The 21,110-nt window shown below is 44.7% G+C and overlaps 4 pseudogenes; all 4 read left to right on the forward strand.

Moving 5' to 3' along the window:
• The first annotated feature begins 18,068 nt into the window (after positions 1–18,068).
• LOC143979857 (5S ribosomal RNA) lies at positions 18,069–18,187 on the forward strand (annotated as a pseudogene).
• Positions 18,188–18,706: 519 nt separating this feature from the next.
• Positions 18,707–18,824, forward strand: LOC143979826 (5S ribosomal RNA; annotated as a pseudogene).
• Positions 18,825–19,934: 1,110 nt separating this feature from the next.
• LOC143979662 (5S ribosomal RNA) lies at positions 19,935–20,053 on the forward strand (annotated as a pseudogene).
• A 781-nt stretch (positions 20,054–20,834) lies between these two features.
• Positions 20,835–20,953, forward strand: LOC143979850 (5S ribosomal RNA; annotated as a pseudogene).
• The last annotated feature ends 157 nt before the right edge of the window (positions 20,954–21,110 follow it).

Consider the following 21,110-nt stretch of genomic DNA (forward strand, 5'->3'; position numbering starts at 1 on the left):
TGCTGGGGAGTGTCATACAATGTTAATGACACCCCCATTTCAGTTAGCATGTCGCACTGCAAAGTGTCAGTTTGGACATGAATCAGATCGCATGGGTGCCATGCGATCCGATTCTGGTGCGGAAACAAAAAAGGTTCCAGTGCGAGTTTAGTCCGAATGCGATACGATTTCAGTCATACTATCTGTATGGCTGAAATCTCATTGCACGGACATCGCCTGCAATTTGCACTGCAGTGGAAATCGCATGCGATTTTGCACTATGCAGCAGTGTGAACTGGCCCTGAGCCTAGGTTTCCACAAATTTGATGGATAGCAATGTTAACTGTGAAGTTGACTCAGAATGCAGTTCACATGCACACTAACCCCGCTTTTCATTTAGGCCATTTTAATGTGACTTGAGGTCCATATACCTCCAGAATACACAGGCATGGCTTCAAGTTACGGCAGAATCGTGCAACTTTCAGGCTTTTCAGGCCAACACAGCCTGAAATTTGTACAATTCTGCCGCAATTTTGATGCGACTTTAAAGCAATGCCTGTGTATTCCAGAGGTCTATGCATCTCAAGTTGCATCAAAGTGGGACCAAAGTAGTGCAGGGACTACTTTGAAGTCGCACAGATACGAATACAAAGTCGCAGGACAAGTTGCACAAGTGGAAATGGAGCCTAAATGAAAAGTGGGTTTTTGTGCATGTGAACTGCATTCTGATGGGCCAACTTTCCAGTTAACATTGCTAGCCATCAGATTTGCCCGTAGCCTTTACAGCGCATGCGCAGGAATGATGATCAGATTTTACTACCACTACCATGAGCTAGTTTCACACTTGTGCGACTTGAAAGTCAAATGCTTTTGCCATGATTTTTGCCATGACTTGAAGCAATGTTTGTGTAATCTTGATGTCTCTGCCACAAGTCGCATCAAAGTCAGACAAAAGTAGTACAAAAACTACTTTGAAGTCGCACAGATATGAACTGAACTCGTTGGTAATCATGGTGTGTGGCTTGTCATGCGACTTTGCAGTCTCAAGTCGCAGGACTAGTCGCACAAGTGTGAAAGGGCCTGAGGCTGTCCGTACCACCTGATCACTGGTTTAGTGTATTTTTTTTACTGGTGGTGACTCGTGATTCTTTCAGTGTACTGGGTTCTAAAAACTGATATGACTCTTTAACTCGGTAACAACTTGTATGATTCTTTATTTAACCACTTGCCGCCCACCCTATAGGCAATTGACGGCGGCAAAGTGGTTTCATAATCCTGACCGGACGTATTATGACGTGATCAGGATTATGAGCTGCTGCGCGCCCCCGGGGGCGCGCATCGCGGCGATCGTTGTTGCGGGGTGTCAGTCTGACACCCGGCAACTATGATCTCGGTAAAGAGTCGTAGTCGTACTCGTAGACGGAGACTCTTTACCACGTGATCAGCCGTGTCCAATCACGGCTGATCACAGTGTAAATGGGAAGAGCCGGTGATCGGCTTTCCCTCACTCGCATCTGTCAGACGCGAGTAGAGGAGAGCCGATCGGCTGCTCCTCTGACAGGGGGGGGTCTGTGCTGATCGATTATCAGCACAGCCCCCCCCGAGGATGACCACACTGGACCACCAGGGACACCACCAGACCACCAGGGAAAAGGTAATCCTCCCTAGACCACCAGGGATGCCAGTTAGCACAATGGGTGCCAATCAGTGCCCATAATGGATGCCAATCAGTGCCCACAATGGGCATCACTGATTGGCATGCATTATTGTTTGGCACTGATTGGCATCCATTACTATAGCATAACACCAATGCCGCCTATGAGTGCCCACCTGTGCCGCCTATGAGTGCCCACCTGTGCCGCCTATGAGTGCCCACCTGTGCCGCCTATGAGTGCCCACCTGTGCCGCCCATCCATGCCGCCCATCCGTGCCGACCATCTGTGCCGCCCATCCGTGCCAATTTGTGCCACCTATCAGTGTCCGTCCGTGTCGCCCATCAGTGCCGCCTATCAGTGCCACTTCATTGGTGCCCAACAGTGCCGCCTTATCAGTGCCCATCAGTGTAGCCCCATCAGTGCCCATCAGTGAAGGAGAAAACGTACTTATTTAAAAAGTTTTGAAACTGAAACAAAAAAATATTATTTTTTTCAAAATTTTCAGTATTTTTTTATTTGTAGCGCAAAAAATAAAAACCGTAGAGGTGATCAAATACCACCAAAAGAAAGCTCTATTTGTGGGAAAAAATGATAAACATTTCATTTGGGTACAGTGTAACATGACCGCGCAAATGGTCATTCAAAGTGCGACAGCGCTAAAAGCTCAAAATTGGTCTGGGCAGGAAGGTGTTTAAGTGCCCAGTATTGAAGTGGTTAACTCGGTGTACTGTGAATGAACTCCTGACTCTTGTTTTAAGTTTGTATCCAGTTCCTGAGTGTCACTGTGCTTAGAGTCAGCTGATCTCACTCAAGGATCATATTACCAGGCCTGCTCTGCTATGTACTGTAGTGTACTGAGTGCACAGAGTGAAGTGTTTCAAACGAATCAGTTCACTCAGATAAATCGATTCATCCAGTTCACTGAAAATAATCGATTAAAAAGAACGAATCATTCATGAACTGGACATCACTAAATCAGACATCATGAGGAAAGAGTTTTTTAACACCCTAGGCGAAACCTAATTTTGCCGCCCCTTTGGCCCCACCACTGACTCCACCCCTTTTGCCCTGCCCATGTATACCCCACCTTTTTATAGATTGCTAACATTTTGGGGGTGGAGTCCGTCACTGAGCCTGGAGGTGGTGGGTGGGGGCATCGGTAAGGCACCCAGGATTGATGTGTGCTCTAGGCCAGCACCTACCTTGTCTATAGGTAGCACTGGCCCTGTACAGGGGATATGTACACAGATAATTTAAGGCACTGATAATCAGTGCAGGCCCTTCAGTACCACCTATCAGTGCCCATGGGCACTGAGTGATACCTATATGCAGTGTCACCTCCATCACTGCAGCCTATCGGTGGGAACCCATCATAATGGGCACAACAGGTGTACAGACCTGGGAACTCAGCACAGGGATGGTGAGAACCCCTCATAATGGGCACAGCGGGTGTACAGACCTGGGAACTCAGCACAGGGATGGTGGGAACCCCTCATAATGGGCACAGCGGGTGTAAAGACAATTACAATCTGCAGTGTACAACAATCTCACACACATTAGTACAAAAACATTGAAACATGTATGATTGATCACTCAGCAGCAGATATACCAGCAAGATTATACTAACTTACATGTGGGCGTTGCCGCCTCAGCCTCCTCCTCCTCCTCAGTCTCCCCTTCGGACTGCATGATGACGAGACCTATTTAATAATAAAGGGGAAATGATGAACTTTACAATGTTCAAGCTTTAAAGATATTACTATAAATAAATACCGTATAAAGATAAAATTAAATAATTATCCATTAGCATGGCAATCCAAAAATAAATTACAAAAACAGTAAAAAAAATTAAAAACAGGGAGGCACTTACCTGTCCTGGTTCCAGCGGTGAGTGCTAGGTGCACGACACTGATCAGGCGCCTCAGTTCAGAGCGGAGACGTTCTGTCAGATTACGTAAGTTACACAAGCGCTTGCGTTACCTGACAGAACGTCATAGAGGCTCCACCTGTCACTGCTTGAGTGAGAAGCAATGACATTGGAATCGACAATGGAAGGCTGGATAAATGGAAAAGGATCCACTGTATTAGTGTCACTACTACAGTACTACTTACTGGGTGTTGATGCAGAGGATGATGAGGAGGACTCCTCCTCCGGCCTCGGCTTCCAGCGGCGCTCCTGGATACGATCTTTAAATAAAATCAAACACAACATGGTGAATGCCCGATGCTTGCCAATCAAAAAACCCTCCTGCACAATGTAATGCTGACACCAACCTTGATGAGCCAGGAGCTGGCTGATCTCCTCCTCCCCTATGCCCTCTAACAGCTCCGCCTCATGGGGGAGGAGAGGCACCCGCTTCCCTCTGCGACCCGACTGCCTGCGTTTACGTGCAATGGAGCTGCAAAACAAAAAGAGAAGAGAAACGGGTTCCATAATTAATCGACAATTGTAATCTGAAAATGACATCAACACAGGAAACAATTGTAGAATGAACCAGTAGTATGAAATGCAAATGGAATTTTTGGATTAGGCACTTTTTTTCATTTAGCCCAAGATTTTCACATTTTTTTTATTAACCAAATTCATTTTAAGAAAAAGGTATGCTTTTTTGGTCCATAATAAAATATAAAAGACACGATTGGGATTGTGCCGAGTAAATAAATATTCATATAAATGTCCACTGTCCAGTCCACCTTTCTAATAATTAGGCGCTTGTGTGAACTGTGTATGGTGTAAATTTCCTTTCTTGTGTCTTTTGCATTAACCACTTGTGGATTTGGACCCCTCCACATATGGTGGCAGGTCCGCAAGCTGGTTAAGTCCAGCCACCATAACAAAATATTTTTTTTTTTTTATACTTTAGGGCCGGTTCACACTGCGGGCGATGCGAGGCGACACGACTCGCCTCGCCGCTATCTTACAAGTCGCCCCCGTTCTGTACAATGGAACCGTTCTGAGAGGAGCGACTCGAGTCGCTCCGACTCAGAAAAAAGGTTCCTGTACTACTTCTGGGCGACCTCGGGGCGACTTGCATTGACTTCTATACAGAAGTCATTTGCAAATCGCCGCTGAGGTCGCGGCAGGTCGCGGGGAGGCAAGTCGGTGTCGCCTCGCATCGCCCGCAGTGTGAACCGGCCCTAACTCTTTTTTTCAATAACAAAATATGTAAAACCCAGTGTGGTGATCTAATGCCACCAATAAAAGCTCTATATGTGGCGGGAAAAGGGCATACATTTAATTTGGGTAGTACATCGCAGGAGCGTCCAATTGTCAGTTAACCACTTCCTGACCGGCGCACGACAATGTACGTCGGCAGAATGCCACGGGCAGGCATATTGGCGTACAGGTATGGGCATTTCTATATGCCACCCTGCCATCGCGTGCGTGCCGCGAGTCGGGACCCCCATGAGTCCGGTCGGGGGTCCCGCGGGCTCCATCGCTGTGGGGATACCCGCGATCGTCTCGCTGGGTGGATGAACGGGGAGATGCCATTGTAAACAGCATCTCCCCATTCTGCCTAGCAACAAGTGACTGATCTCTGCTACATGTGATTGGAGCAGAGATCAGTGTTCAGTCACTAACACACAGCCACGCCACGCAAAGTTAAGGCCCATACACATGGTGGGACTTTTTGACAACAAACATGCAAATGAGCTGTTTTGGAGCAACATCCGACTGTGTGTACGCTCCATCGGACAAACTTTTTCTGTTTTCATCTGACTTTTGTTGGCTGTGCGAACGGACAAACTTTCTGGCAACAAAAGTCCGATGGAGCAAAGTCCGAACCGTGTGTACGCAAAAGTATCGGACTTTTGTACAAGGTACAAACACGCATGCTCAGAACCAATGCAAAAGATCAGACAACAATACAGAAGTTCACCAAAGGTAGCGCTGGAGTCACTGAACGTCCTCTTTTGAAGCAGCGTCAGTACGTTGTGACATCATTACGTTCGTGTTTGTTATGAAAAAGTCCGACCGTGTGTATACAATACAAACTTGTGGACCACGCCCTTTGTACAAAAGTCCACGGAAAAGTTTGTACAAAGTCTGACCGTGTGTATGAGGCTTTAGTAACACTCCCCTAGGACAGACTTAACCCCTACACTGCCACCCCCTGGTTAACCCCTTCACTGCCAGTGTCATTTACACAGGAATCACTGCATTTATATAGCAGTGATTGCTGTATAAATGACAATGGTCCCAAAAATGTCCGATGTGTCCGCCATATTGTCGCAGTCACAATAAAAATCGCCGATCGCCTCCATTACTTGTAAAAAAAAAATAATAAAAAAAATGCCATAAAACTACACCCTATTTTGTACACGTTATAACTTTTGCGCAAACCAATCAATAATCCCTAATTGGGATTTTTTTTTTTTTTTTTACCAAAAATATGTAGAAGAATACGTATCGGCCTAAGCTGAAGGAAAAACATTTTTATAAATAATTGTTTTTTATTGCAAAAAGACAAAAAAAATAAAAATAAGAGAGCTTTATTTGAGGGGAAAAAAAGGCCAATTTTATTTGGGAGCCACGTCGCACGACCACGCAATTTTCAGTTAAAGCGACACAGTGCAGAATCGCAAAAATTGGCACTGTAATTTGGCAGCCAAATCCTCTGGGGCTGAAGTGGTTAAAATGTAAATACATTTTTTTTTAAATAAATCAGAAACGTTACTTACCGTTTTAGGTCGCTGAATTTTTTGCGACAGGCAGTCGGGTCACGCTGGTGGTGGTACAGCTCCTCCACCTTCCGGGCAATCTCCTCCCACTTCTGCCTCTTCCACTCTGGCGTGGTCTCTCTAGAGCGGGGGCCACACAGCTGCATCCAGCAAGGAAGAGTTTCTCTTATGAGGACCTGGGACTCTATATGAGTCCATGTGATATTCCTCTTCCTGCTGGATGCAGCCTGTTTCCCCCTCTTGCCCTGTGATCTCCTCACTGGCACTGGCACATCTGCTGCCACAGTAGATGGCCCTGCCAGTGCTTCCTCCGATGCCTCCGAGGCCGAGCGCATGGTATTGGTGTTGGTGTTGCTGCTGCTGCTGCTCGCCGCCATTTTTGATCTCCAGTCTCACTCTCCACTGACTGCCTGGACGGCGGACGCTGGGGCGGAGACGCACAGAAATGAACGACGCAGATTCGACATGAGCGACGCAGTTTCGACATAGCAACTTAAAACATACACGTATAATAATATTCGACGGGATCGTTGCACGTTTATAATAATATTCGACGGGATCGTCGCAACTATACGACACTGCAATCGTACATTTCGGCAATCGAATGCTCCGCCTATAGGCTATATAGTTTAGCAGCTCCATCGAATCTTCTTTATCCATTCGACAGATACCATAAGCCTTCCAAGACAGATTCGACCGTAATTCATGTGGATTTTCGGACGAATGCAATTTTTGCACGAAAAACGAAATAAATAAAAACGAATTTCGGGAGTAACTAAATAAATAAAATTTACAGACAAAAACGAAAAAACGAAACGAAATATTCTAGTCTGCACATGTCTAATTATAAAGTTAATTTCACCAAATCACTAATTCTCCCTATACATGTCCCACCTGCTCTTCAAAATCGACTACAACTTGTTAGGTGTGACTACAGCAAGTCACCTATCTGTCAAGTTATGTTACCGTTTCCCAATTATTAGTAGAGTTCTTATCTAAGCAAGGAGACACGGAAAGAAGTTCTCAGTATATCTGCTCAGACGGTCGCACCCAACTCTCTGAGTCTCTTTATTAACACAGCTCTTATATACACAAAAGACAGGTTTCAGGAATGTTGAAACACAACAACAAGTTTCCATAAAAGGCAATTCTCTAGGCGTCTTCTGCTTTTAGAGCTGATGTGGCAGATGGTCCTTAAGATAAGGTTTCCTCTTGTGTGTACGTGACTTAAGGATGAGGTGTCTTTAAGATACTAAGAATGAAACAGACAAGATAAGCATTTAGTGAAACATACTGTCAACCATCTTGGTTTCTTATACTTTGATCCTCACAATTTCCCCCTTTGACATCACCCTTCCCTCTTACCCTGGGTCCACCTGAACAAGTTCTAGTCGGCCTATGTCCAAAGTACTCTCCCTGACCGCGAGTTGTCAGAGGGGTATACACCCATCCCCCTGGATAGTACCAACATCTAAAATTCAGGAAGAGTGGCCTTTCTGAAAGATGGGTGATGTCAAGAAACTAAATCCACCTATCTCATCCAACTTATCAACTTACAAAAGTTCCATCTTTTCTACAGCATTTACCTTGGCTTTCTTGCAAAAACACATAAACAACTTAAAACACAAATAAATGAGAAATATGAATATAAGCACTACTATAATCATCATTGCTGCCTTCTTGAACCAAGAAAATAACCCTGAGAAACTAAAAGTTCCACCAAAAGGATCCCAGTCACGGCCAATATTACGGGCCTTCTCCTGTAGATCCTTTACTTCCGTGCGGTGTTGTGCAATGATGTCATAATAATCGGGTACTTCGATGCTGGTGTTATGTATCCAAGTACAACATTCATAGTCTTCTGTGGTCTCACAGAGTCCTGTTAATGCTGCACTCATACTTTCAATCGCTAACTCATGTAATTCTATTTGTTTTGTGATGGCTCTGGTCTCTAGATTTAACTTAGTAATGTCATCAGAGTTTTTCTCCAAAATATCATTAATTATTCCAGTATAGTTATTTAGTCGCTTCATTAAGTCTATACCCCATCCTGTCCAGGACGGGAACCAAGCCCATGCCATGTCCTGCTCTAAAAATATTTCTCTTTTGTTACGATATCTGAGGGGATATCTGGGGTGCATACTAGCTTCTAGTAGGTGATCACCTCGTTCATCACCCACTACTCCCATTACTGGTACCAAACTTGCGAGGTAGCACCATCCCTGAGCCCTTCTAGGTATCCAGGTATAACACTTATCCCCACAACAGATGTATATATTGTTTCCTAAGGCTACTGGACTTGAACTGATATTACGTCTATAACGAGAGGTGTATCCATAGAGGGAAAGGTTGGACACTAACCACCTAACCTTATTATCCACAATGTTAGTGAGGAAGTCAGATAATGTCTGGTGTGTACTGGTATTACTGGGGTAGAAGCTTCCATTTAATACGACAATGGACAAGTTAAACTTGCTGTCTTGGCATTTTCTATTTCCTCCCGTTGTGTTTCCTAGGTTGAAACACCAATCAGGGGGAAAGGCGAGGCCATTTGATTTAAACATTACTGTCTTGCTGGTATTTGTTCCAATTATGTTAATGCTATTGTTAGCAAGATCAGTATAATTTATAGGAACTGCCATCAGTGGTATTTTAGCCGTGCTGGGGTGTAATTTACTGCAAACCCAACATTTCTCATATCCTGACTTCCGAGCATAAGCATATTTAAACTTCAGTAATAACATTTTTTTAGAAAATCCTTCATCCTTGTGAATTTCATTCTGTGAGGTAACCAAACTATTGGTCAGGATTACTGAAACAAAAAGAATAAAAAGATACATATTGTCATTTGCCGACTGGCTCCTTTTTACAGTGTGAAGCGTGGATCCAGGTAGGTTTCCCTTCCAATTTCACTAAGGTTGCTGTAGTCAATAGCACCTGGAAAGGACCCTCGAACCTTGGTTCCAGTGTATGTTTCTTTACATACACATAGTCTCCCGGTTGTAAGTCGTGAGTACCTGTGACAGAATTAGGGTCTGGAAGAGAAGAATACACACTCTTGTGGATTTTAGTTAGACGCTGTTGCAATTGTATCACATATGTAGTTAAACTATCACATTGCAATTGCATACTTTGAGGAAAAATATATACCTAATCTGGGTACACTTCCAAAAAGTATTTCATATGGGGATAACCCGGTTTTTCCTGTTGGAGTGTACCTAATAGAGAACAAAGCTAAGGGTAGACACTCAGGCCATGGTTTATTTAACTCTTGCATGGCTTTTTGTATTTTTAGCTTTATTGTCCCATTTACTCTTTCTACTGATCCTGAACTCTGTGGGTGGTAAGGGGTGTGAAAACTTTGTTGAACCCCTAACATTGCCATCACATTTTGCATTATTTCTCCCGTGAAATGTGTCCCCCTATCCGATTCTATTGTTTCTGGGAGACCAAACCTAGGTATCAGTTCAGTAATCAGTTTCTTGGCGGTGGCTTTTGCCGTAGCTGATTTCACAGGATAACTTTCTGGCCAGCCTGAAAATAGGCAGATGCACACGAGAACAAATTCAAAGGGGCCGCTCTTAGGCATTTGTATGTAGTCAATTTGCAGTCTCTGAAAGGGATATTGGGCCCGAACCTGATGTTTACGTGGGGTTTTCACTCTCTGTCCTGGGTTATTTAACAGACAGATTTGGCATGCAGCACAGTAGTTCCTTGCAGTACTACTGAATCCAGGGGCTAGCCATCCTTGGCTTACAATCCTATACATAGAATTGGAGCTGACATGAGTGGGCAAGTGGACAGCTGCTGCCATTGCGGGGTATAGAGAGGCGGGTAGACATATTTTTCCTCCCTCTCTCCATACATTGTCAAGGCCTGGTGCAGCTCCCTCCTTAACCCAACGGTCCTTCTCAGTAGTCCCTGCTTGTTCCTGTAGTTCGATCAGCTGCTGCCATGTGGTTTCGGGCATACTCACCTGTACCGTGGCTAAGGTCTCAGGGCTTACTTCCCCTAGAGCTGCCTTCTTTGCAGCTAAATCTGCAAATGCGTTTCCTTTTGCCTCAGTTGTTTTTGCGCTCGTGTGTGCCGCTATCTTCATAATGGCTACTCTTTTAACTTTTTGAAGATTGTTCAGGACTCTTTTGATTCCTTCACCATGTTTAACAGGTGTGCCTGCTGCTGTAAGGTAACCTCTAGCTTTCCATATGTGGCCATAATCATGTGCCACACCGTAGGCGTATGCAGAATCAGTGTAAACGTTCCCTTCTTGTCCCTCTAAGTGTTCTAAGGCTTTTTCTAAAGCTGTTAGTTCCGCTTCTTGTGCAGACATGTGTGCTGGTAGTGACTTTGCCTCAATTACCTGTGTGTCCGTTACCACAGCATAACCTGTGTGATATTTACCTTTGTCATCGGCAAATCTACTACCATCTATGTACAGTGTGTGTTCTGCATTTGCAATGGGTGTGTCTGTGACATGTGGGAACCCCGTGATCTCTTGTTCCATAAGTTGAAAACAATCGTGTTCATCAGATGTTATGTCATGAAATGAAAGTGTGTCAGAATCCTGAGTTTCTTGTGCTGTGCCTTCACCATTACTCCCCCCTGTCAAATCTGTCTGTAAGGGTAAAAGTTGTGCTAAGTTAAAAGAAGTGCATCGCTGGAAGGTAACATTGGGAGGTAGGAGCAAGGTGCATTGCAGACGCAGCTGCCTCGCCATTGATATGTGTTTTGGCTGAACCTGTGACAAGATGGCATGTATGTCATGTGTGGTGTGTACCACTACAGGATTGTCTAAGACAATTTCTGAGGATTTGTCAATGATAATTGACACTGCTGCGACTGCCCGTACACAGGACGGTGATCCTCTAGAGACAGGATCGAGAGCCGCTGAGAAGTATGCTACCGGCCTTTGTTTGATGTGTTGTTGTGTCAACACCCCTGTTGCGTGTCCCGTGATTTCAGCAATGTACAAATGAAATGTTTTGGTATAGTCAGGAATCCCGATCGCAGGTGCCGAAATTAGTAACTTTCTTAAGGTGCTAAAAGACTTATGACCTGCTTCTGTGAGTACATAGGGTACTATTTTCAAGCAATCATATAATGGCTGCATCAGAGAACTGGCATGTGGTATCCATTGTCTACAATATGACACCATTCCCAGAAACATTTCATTTGTAGAGTAACCGGGGGTATCAAAAACGCACAGCAAAAAGGCACTGCAGAAATAGATCAAAAGCAAATTGCATAGGCCTGCACCAAGCTCCATGCTGGCCACACATATAAACTCTCAGGCGAGAAAACATTGAGGAAAAATCCATGTACATTCACTGAATGTTTGAAATTTAACTTGTTTTTAACATAAAATCAACGTAATTTCTGAATGAAAACCACACACACCGCCAAAAATTCCTTTAAACAAACACAATTTAGTAAATGCACCTTTTCAGTTCATTAGTACAAGTCTTGGCTCAGGTCATTTGCATGTCAATACAGTTTGCTTTACATTCTCACTGACCTGGTCAGAAAGAAGGGGGGGTCATTTGAATGGGCTGTCAGCAGCTGTGAACAAACTTCACAGGACACATCAGTATTGCATACTCCACACCCCCCACACTCACAAAATTAGGTCAAAGATGACCTCTAGATATGACACCTACTAACATGTTTTCTATCAGAACCTGTACTTCTTGTTAAACCCATAACGTCTGTTTGGTAAGTTTGAAATTCTTTCCGAGCATTTATAATGTTTACAGGTCTAATTACAAAGATTACCATCCACAGTTAGCAGTTCACAAAAAGACAGATTCATACTAGGGCCGAAACAACTAATCGACAATCAATCGGCCATGAAATCAATTGACTACTACCTTCACAAATCGATCAATCGGCCAGTAACATAATGGGGTTAAAGAAACAAAATTGAGCCCTCTATTGTACAAAAAAAAACAACACTTTCACAGATCTACAGTACAAATTAACCCCTTATAGTAGTGACTATCTGCTCCTCCTGCACCACAAAGGGCCGTCCCTAGCCTTCTCAACACCATTATGTTAACAAATGTCCTAGGCCTGGCTCACATCCATGTCCGCGCCCTCTGGTGCTTCCTGTTCGTCCTTTATTCTTTTCCTACAGTTTCTTCTTATATGTCCCACCTTGTTGCAGTAATAACAGGTAAGAGGTTTACGGGAGGAATTCCCTCCTTCATTGACCCGGGCAACAGTGTTAACTCCCGGTGTCCTTCTGTGTTTAGCTTCTGCTAAATCAGCCTCTATGCCTTGTGCTTTCTGCAACAATGTTCCTCTGTCCCGTATGGCTCTCCATTCGGGAGTACATGCCTTCAATTTGTCACCTATTTGGGGTACTAGTCCTTCCATAAACTGTCGATTGAAAGCCCTAATGGTGACGGGTAAGGCTAAATCTAGACCTTCGTCAGCCATCATGCTTTCCATGTTGAGGTAAAATTCTGTAACAGTCTGACCTGGGGCCTGTTTTATGGGCGCTGTCGAACCCCTTTCCTGCTGTTTCCCTTGGCAAAATTCTCGTAACTGATTAATAAACAGGGGTCTAGAGTCTATATGACGGGGGTGTATTCCTGGTGGATCTGCCGCTGGATCCCCTTGTGGTCTATGTGGAGCAATTTCATTCATAAATTGATTAAACATCGTCAGTGTCATTTTATGTCTACACAAATCTTCCCCATCTTGCCAAGCTGCTTCATGTGTGTCTAGTAATTGTGTCACGAATCTACAGAATGCGGCAGGTTTTGCTACGGGATCAGGAGCATTCTGTATTAATGCCATAAGAGTGTCAGCCGACCAAGGTGTCCATGTCCTCAGAACGACTTGTCGAGTCACTGTAGGTGGCTGTCCTGCTTGACCCGCATTTGGATTATTTACTTGTATTACCCTAGTCCGGCTGTGGACTGGAGCTACGGGCTCTGGTCTTTGAGCTCCGCAATGTACACATTCCTGTGCCCAGTCTGTATTCTGGGTACCGCATACTCGGCATACCCATCCTCTTCCTTTTAAGGAAGGATAAAGTTTTGGTCTTTCGTTACCCGGTTTGGTAGTGCTATAAGGAGGTGGAGTACCTTCCGTTTCTACTCCATCCTCGGGAGCTGAAGGGAGACTCTTGCGTCGGACCTTCATGTCCCATCCACCCTGTTCATGACAATACTTCCATCCCTCCTCTTTAGCCCTGTTGGAAACCTTAATTAAACATTGTATTTGTGATACCCATCTGTTCTGCAGGACCTCTCCCTGTCTGTCTCTCTTTATATTCTCCCAACCTTCTACACTTAGCCCATTTTCTCCATCCATTCCAAATTTCTTGAGAACCCTATTCGTGCCCTGTGCCTTGTCCTTCCCATACAACATTGTAATTATGTCTTTAACAGCATAACATTTCTGAGATTCCTCCTGGGGTATACCATGTGTCTGGCCCATTTTGACAGTCTTGCCTAGGTGACGTTTGGATCACTTACTAAGTGTCTCGTTGCCTTCTCCTCCTAGGGTGCCAAAATACTAAAAACCTCTCCTAGATGAGATTTCTGAAATCGAATTACTTTATATGCTAGCCAACTGACAAATATTATGACCAGACTGACGGCTACAACATATACAAGCATTCCTTTTGGTGGCCAAACACATATAACTAGATCTCCGGACTTTGTGGAGACCTTATTCCCTTCCCATTACCATGGAATCTCTCAGCATTTGTTTCTTATTCCTGCTTTATCGAGGCAGTCAGGACTTATACTTTCAACCCGTTTTTAGGCTCATGAATCAAAAAGCGTATATCAAACTTAAGTGTCGGACCCCCAAAGTACTCTTACGAGTTAAAGGCGCATTCCGTTACTCATTGGGATGATATATGTTTCAATTCACACCATACAAGCAGGGCTTATCTCAGTCACAACAGACAGATGACAAGGAGACAGACAAGAAACAACGGTAACATAAGTCAAAATATTAAATTCAAGACTCGCTTACTACAGAGGTTGGTATTTACCTGAAGAACAATACAGACAGATCGGGTGGGCACAAATCTAAGAAGCACAGAGTTTATAAGAAAATAAAGCTTTTCTTACCTGCGCAGGTTTTGTCTGTGGTTCCTGATGTGCCCGACCTCTTTGTTCCGTCCTTATGTTCGTTCGCCTCTTGTAGTTTCTTCAGCGAAGTCCGTGTTCGGGCGCCAAAAATGTTAGGTGTGACTACAGCAAGTCACCTATCTGTCAAGTTATGTTACCGTTTCCCAATTATTAGTAGAGTTCTTATCTAAGCAAGGAGACACGGAAAGAAGTTCTCAGTATATCTGCTCAGACGGTCGCACCCAACTCTCTGAGTCTCTTTATTAACACAGCTCTTATATACACAAAAGACAGGTTTCAGGAATGTTGAAACACAACAACAAGTTTCCATAAAAGGCAATTCTCTAGGCGTCTTCTGCTTTTAGAGCTGATGTGGCAGATGGTCCTTAAGATAAGGTTTCCTCTTGTGTGTACGTGACTTAAGGATGAGGTGTCTTTAAGATACTAAGAATGAAACAGACAAGATAAGCATTTAGTGAAACATACTGTCAACCATCTTGGTTTCTTATACTTTGATCCTCACAAACTCCAATTCCCCTACTCATACACTGCAGAACAAATAACTTATCTTGGCCTCCAAATTACCAAAGACCCCTCTAAATTAGCAGATACTAACTATCATGCCCTTATACAGAAATGAACCTTACAAACCGCTCGACTTGCCAAATCCAAATTAACATGGTCTGGACGCCTAGCGTCTTTTAAAATGTTACTTCTTCCCCAAATCTTATACATCTTCCGCACCCTCCCAATACCCCTCAAGACCACCCATTTAAAAGCACTAGATTCCATACTGACAAAATATATCTGTAACTCAAAAAAACTGAGATGTACCACAGTCATATTAGCTAAACAAAGAGGGGCAGGGGGTATGGGGTTCCCAGTCCTGCTGGACTACTACCGTGCATCTCTGCTCACTCAACTTTGAACATGGTTCCTATGTGGAGCGGACATTCCGTGGCGCAAACTAGAACAGACCCTAAGCCCCACCAGAGATCTTTCTCACCTTCTTTTCCTTGATAGTTGGAGCCATGTTCCTTTACAAAACTTACCCATGATCCTCCAGGCCTCATTTAGGGCCGGTTCACACAGCGGGCGATGCGAGGCGACACGCCTCGCCTCGCTCCCGCAAGTCGCCCCCGTTCTGTACAATGGAACCGTTCTGAGAGGAGCGACTCGAGTCGCTCCGACTCAGAAAAAAGGTTCATGTACTACTTTCGGGCGACCTCGGGGCGACTTGCATTGACTTCTATACAGAAGTCATTTGCAAGTCGCCGCCGAGGCCGCTGCAGGTCGCGGCGAGGCAAGTCGGAGTCGCCTCGCCTCGCCTGCAGTGTGAACCGGCCCTAAAAGCTTGGAGGGATCTATGTGGTGCCTTAACCCCGTCAGATAAACAAATAGAAATACCAATACCCCTGGTTACAATTGAAGGTGCTATTCCAAACATTAGACTTATTAATTGGACGTCCAGGGGGATTACCCAGTTAAGTGATATGTTCCATAACGACTTCCTAAAAACATTCCCACAGCTGCAAGAACAATACGGTCTTCCAAGTAGTGAACGTTACACATATGATCAGATCTCCCATCTCTTAAAACCGTTAGGGGTTCATCATTTATATATTCAAGAAGCTGTGTGGAAATGTTTCACAGTCTCTGCTGCTACCCCAAAAGGGATCTCCATTTTTTTCAACGCAAAACCACCTGTATAAATCATCAAAGTGTGTGAATCACTGGGAATTGACTCAGAAAATCATGTTGAGATGGTACTTGACTCCATACCGTCTTCATAAGTTTTTTCCAGGTCATTCCTCTTTATGCTGAAGGGGATGTGGAGAGGTGGGTAACATTATGCACATCATGTGGACCTGTAAACATATAACTAGTTTTTGGAATGCTGTGTTTCGATTAATTTCCTCTATTACCGGGTTGATTACATATCCAAAGAACAGCTTGGCTCTATTGAACCTGGGAATTGAGGTATTTCCGCCAGATTTTCCGCCAGATTTTCGCACAGTGGTTGCACATATACTAATTGCGGCTAGATTACTTATTACTAGGAAGTGGAAAAGTGATGTTCCCAAAAACATTTCGGACATATATCCTATCATACAAACACACTACAAATGGGAAGCCTTATGGGCTGTAAAATCAGGTTCCAAGAGACAGATTGATGGTAGGTGGAAATGCTGGCTGGAAAAATTTCCACAGTAGTCATGAGATTATACTGGTAAATACTGAAGTTTGCTCTTCAGATTATATTTTGTTAGAGGATTTGTTGCCAGACCACTTAAATCCTGGTCTTGGTTTTTCTCAGTTCTCTTTTTCTTTTTTTTTTTTTTCTATGGTCCTCTTTTTCTTTCACCTTTTCTATATATCTGCTTTCCTAACTTAGAGGCGTATATATCCTTTTACGTGTAAAGGAAAGTCTGCAACTGTTAAGTACTACCGTACATTAATCACCTGTAACATTTTTGAATCAATGCTGTTGACTATTGATCCAAATGTTCCATGTGTGATATATGTATACGGTCTCAAGATTTACTGCTGATTGTTGATACTATCACGACATTCTGGAATTTTATACACCTATAACGACCTCTTGTAACAAATATGTATGGAAATGTATACTTCTGTTATGTTCTGAAAATATTTCTAATAAAAACTAAACTAAAAAAAAAAAAAGAGGGTTGAAGGTGCCCAAAGAGATTGCCTACGGCCACATCACCCTGAAAGCGCACCATGTAATCTGATCTCGGAGACTAAGCAGTGGCGGTCCTGGTTAGTACTTGGATGGGAGACCGCCTGGGAATACCAGGTGCTCTAGGCGTCTTTTTTTTTGCCGTTGACTTGTTTTTACTTTGTTTTCCATGGTGGCAATCTTGGCGTTTGTCAAGAGGGTTGAGGGTGCCCAAAGAGATTGTCTATGGACTCATCACCCTGAAAGCGTCTGATCTCAGAGGCTAAGCAGATTCAGGCCTTCTTAGTACCTGGATGGCAGACCGCCTGGGAATACCAGGTGCCATAGGCCTCTTTTTTTTTTTTTTTTGCGTTGTTTTTTTTTTTTTCCTTGTTTCCCAAGGTGACCATCTTGGCATTTGTCAAGAGGTTGAGGGTGCCCAAAGAGATAGCCTACGGCTACATCACCCTGAAAGATCCTGATCTTGGAGGCAAAGGAGGGTTGGGCCTCGTTAGTATCTGGATGATAGGTGACCATCTTGGCGTTTGTCAAAGAGGGTTGAGGATGCCCAAGAGATTGCCTACGGCCATATCACCATGAAAGTGCCCAATCTCATCTGATCTACCTGGATGGAAGACCACCTGGGAATACAAGGTTTTGTAGGTTTCCTTTTTTTTTTTTTTTTTGGGGCGTTGACTTGTTTTTTCCCTTGTTTCCCAAGGTGAATCTTGGTGTTTCTCAAGGGGGTTAAGGGTGTCCAAAAAGATTGGCTACGGCCACATCACCTTGAAAGAGCCCCATTTTGTCTCACCTCGGAGGCTAAGCAGGGGCTGAGCCTGGTTAATACCTGGATTGCAGACCGCCTGGGAATACCAGGCCCCTGGGCTTCTTTTTTTTTGCATTTACTTGTTTTTTTTCCCTGGTGTCCCAAGGTGACTATCTTGGCGTTTGTCAAGATGGTTGAGGGCGTCCAAAGAAATTTCCTATGGCCACATCACCCTGAAAGGGACCAATCTCATCTAATCTTGGAGGCTAAGCAGGGTCAGGCCTGGTTAGTACCTGGATGGGAGACTGCCTGGGAATACTAGGTGGCATAGGCTTCTCTTTTTTTTGGCGTTGACTTGTTATTTTCCCTTGTTTACCAAGGTGAATCTTGGTGTTTGTCAAGGGGGTTAAGGGTGTCCAAAAAGATTGGCTACGGCCACATCACCTTGAAAGAGCCCCATTTTGTCTCACCTCGGAGGCTAAGCAGGGGCTGAGCCTGGTTAATACCTGGATTGCAGACCGCCTGGGAATACCAGGCCCCTGGGCTTCTTTTTTTTTGCATTTACTTGTTTTTTTTCCCTGGTGTCCCAAGGTGACTATCTTCGCGTTTGTCAAGATGGTTGAGGGCGTCCAAAGAAATTTCCTATGGCCACATCACCCTGAAAGGGACCAATCTCGTCTAATCTTGGAGGCTAAGCAGGGTCAGGCCTGGTTAGTACCTGGATGGGAGACTGCCTGGGAATACTAGGTGGCATAGGCTTCTCTTTTTTTGGCGTTGACTTGTTATTTTCCCTTGTTTACCAAGGTGACCATCTTGGCGTTTTTCAAGAGAGTTCAGGGTGCCCAAAGCTATTGCCTAAGGCCACATCTCCCTTAAAGCAACCGATCTCGTCTGATCTCGGAGGCTTAGCAGGGTCGGGCCTGGTTAGAACCTGGGTGGGAGACCCCCAGGAATACCATGTGCCGTAGGTTTCTTTTTTTTTTGGGCGTTGACTTGTTTTTTTCCTTTTTTTCCCAAGGTGACCATCTTGGCGTTTGTCAAGAGGGTTGAGGGTGCCCAAAGAGATTGCCTATGGCCACGACACCCTGAAATCAACCGATCTTGTTTGATCTCAGAGGCTAAGCAGGGTCAGGCCTGGTTAGAACCTGGATGGGAGACCCCCAGGAATACCATGTGCCATAGGTTTCTTTTTTTTTTGCCATCGACTTTGTTTTTTTCCCTTGTTTCCCAAGGTGACCACCGTAGCGTTTGTCAAGAGGGCTGAGGCTGCCCAAAGAGATTGCCTATGGGCACATGACCCTGAAAGCGCCTGATCTCAAAGGCTAAGCAGGGTTGGGCCTGGTTAGTATCTGGATGGGAGACTGCCTGGGAATACCCATTGCCACAGGCTTCTTCTTTTTTCTTTTTTTTGGCGTTGACTTGTTATTTCCCTTGTTTCCCAAGGTGAACATCTTGGCATTTTGTCAAGAGGGTTGAGCATGCGCAAAGTGGTTGCCTAAGGCCACATCACCCTGAAAGCGACAAATCTCGTCTTATCTCGGAGGCTAAGCAGCTTTGGGCCTGATTCGTACCTAGATGGGAGACCGCCTGGGAATACCAGGTGCCGTAAACATTTTTTTTTTTTGGTGTTGACTTGTTTTTTTCCTCTTGTTTCCCAAGGTGACAATCTTGGTGTTTGTCAAGAGAGTTGAGGGTGCCCAAAGCAATTGCCTATGAGCACATAACCCTGAAAGCACCCCATCTCGTCCGATCTCGGAGGTTATGCAGGGTCGGGCCTGGTTAGTACCTTTTTTATTTTTTTGGTGTTGACTTGTTTTTTTCCCTCGTTTCCCAAGGTGACAATCTTGGCATTTGTCAAGAGGGTTGAGGGTGCCCAAAGAGATTGTCTACGGGCACATCACCCTAAAAGCGCCCCATCTCGTCGCATCTCCGAGGAGAAGTAGGGGCGGGCCGGGTTAGTACGCAGATGGGAGACCGCCTGGGAATACTAGGTGCTGTAGGTTTCTTTTCTTTTTTTCTCTTTTTACCCATGGATACCATCTTGGCATTTGTCAAGAGGGTTGAAGTTGCACAAAGAGATTGCCTACGGCCACATCACCCTGAAAGCGCACCATCTCATCTGATCTCGGAGACTAAGCAGTGGCGTGCCTGGTTAGTACTTGGATGGGAGACCGCCTGGGAATATCAGGTGCTTTAGGCTTCTTCTTTTTTTCTTTTTCTTTTTGGCATTGACTTGTTTTTTTCCCTTGTTTCTCAAGGTGACCATCTTGGCGTTTGTCAAAAAGGGTTGAGGATACCCAAAGGGATTGCCTACAGCCATATCACCGTGAAAGAGCCCAATCTCATCTGATCTCGGAGGCTAAGCATGGTCGGGCCTAGTGACCATCTTTGTGTTTGTCAAGAGGGATGAGGGTGCCCATAGAGATTGCCCATGGGTAGGGTCAGGCCTGGTAAGTACCTGGATGGGAGACCACCTAGGAATACAAGGTGCTGTAGGCTTCCTTTTTTATTCATTTGGGGCGTTGACTTGTTTTTTCCCTTGTTTCCCAAAGTGCATTTTGGCATTTGTCAAGGGGGTTGACGGTACCCAAAAAGATTGGCTACGGCCACATCACCTTGAAAGCACCCCATCTTGTCTCACCTTGGAGGCTAAGCAGGGGCTGAGCCTGGTTAATACCTGGATGGCAGACCGCCTGGGAATACCAGGTGCCGTAGGCTTATTTTTTTTTTGCGTTTACTTGTTTTTTTCCCTTGTTTCCCAAGGTGACTATATTGGCGTTTGTCAAGATGGTTGAGGGTGTCCGAAGAAATTGACTATGGCCACATCACCCTGAAAGTGACTAATCTCGGAGGCTAAGCATGGTCAGGCCTGGTTAGTACCTGGATGAGAGACTGCCTGGGAATACCAGGTGCCATAGGCTTCTCTTTTTTTCTTTTTTTTGGCTTTTTTTTCAAGAGGGTTCAGGGTGCCCAAAGCAATTGCCTACAGCCACATCTCCCTGAAAGCAAATGATCTCATCTGATTTCGGATGCTTAGCAGGGTTGAGTGTGGTTAGAACCTGGATGGGAGACCCCCTAGGAATACCAAGTGCTGTAGGTTTCTTTTTTTTTTTGTTGTTGACTTGTTTTTTTTCCCTTGTTTCCCAAGGTGACCATCTTGGCGTTTGTCAAGAGGGTTTAGGGTGCCGAAAGAGATTGCCTATGGGCACATGACCCTGAAAGCGCCTGATCTCGGAGGCTTAGCAGGGTCAGGCTTG

The sequence above is a fragment of the Lithobates pipiens genome, unplaced genomic scaffold, assembly GCF_037356315.1.
Source record: "Lithobates pipiens isolate NorthernLeopardFrog02 unplaced genomic scaffold, aLitPip1_a1.2 Scaffold_13, whole genome shotgun sequence".
Lineage (NCBI taxonomy): Eukaryota > Metazoa > Chordata > Amphibia > Anura > Ranidae > Lithobates > Lithobates pipiens.